This window comes from Tarenaya hassleriana, unplaced genomic scaffold (assembly GCF_000463585.1).
Source record: "Tarenaya hassleriana unplaced genomic scaffold, ASM46358v1 Cleome26, whole genome shotgun sequence".
Lineage (NCBI taxonomy): Eukaryota > Viridiplantae > Streptophyta > Magnoliopsida > Brassicales > Cleomaceae > Tarenaya > Tarenaya hassleriana.
Genome location: NW_010965869.1, coordinates 871,100 through 872,089, shown reverse-complemented (window position 1 = coordinate 872,089; position 990 = coordinate 871,100).

The window sequence follows — 990 nt, the reverse complement described above, 5'->3', positions numbered from 1 at the left end:
TAAATCAAATCAGAGTAAGCAGCGGGAATACAACGCGATCAGTATCGCAAAACAACACATGTCCGAATAGTCATAATTAAACCGTACAAAATGCGGAAATACAAGTCCCATCGTCCAAAATACAAATCCCGTACATGATGCTGCCTCTCTCGGATCGTCGTCGTCTGGTACGCTACGCGTAATCCTCGTGATCTGTAAAAACATATAACCGCGAGGGCTAAGCACAACTGCTTAGTGAGTAGCCCGGGTTGATCCCGGTCATCCCGTTCCCAGCGAGAACGGTGATAAAACAATGGCATACAAGAAACACACAAGTAATAACAACACGTAATTATATCACATCATTCATAATCACACCCGTATGGAGTCCACCATAGGGTTTAGCCATATACCCTAGTCAAGTCCATGACTAGGAGCGCATCCACGCCCGTCAAGTCCATGACGTTGGCCGTCGTGTCGCACACGACTAAAACGCGTCTCAAACGCCCGTCAAGTCCATGACGTTGATGGTTGAGTCCACAACCATCCACAAACACAATCACGCTTAACTCGTACGCACGAGCAAGCTACACACATGGCACACAACGTGCAATATTCTCATAGTACAATCATACGTATCACGGTATCCGGTCCCTACCGGGTTACCGTTCCACGCCATGCAATTCTACCCACAAATAGTCACGCAATGGTCACTCATATTTTGATGTCGCACATCTCACTATGGCCCATCCGTGGTCAAGTCTAGTTAAAACGGGCTTGGTCCGCCGGACCAGGTTCTGGTCCGGGTCGGACCAAGCTTCCTCAGCTTCTTCTCCTCGGTCTGGCGGACCAAAACAATTTTCTAGGTTTGGTCCGGAGCTGACCAGTTCCTGGTCCGGCGGACCGGAACTGGGCACTTCCTTCGTTCGCAATTTCAGGTTTCTGGTCCGACTTCGATTGCTCATAACTCTCTCATTTCTTATCCAAATCGCGCACCGTTTGTTTCTAAAT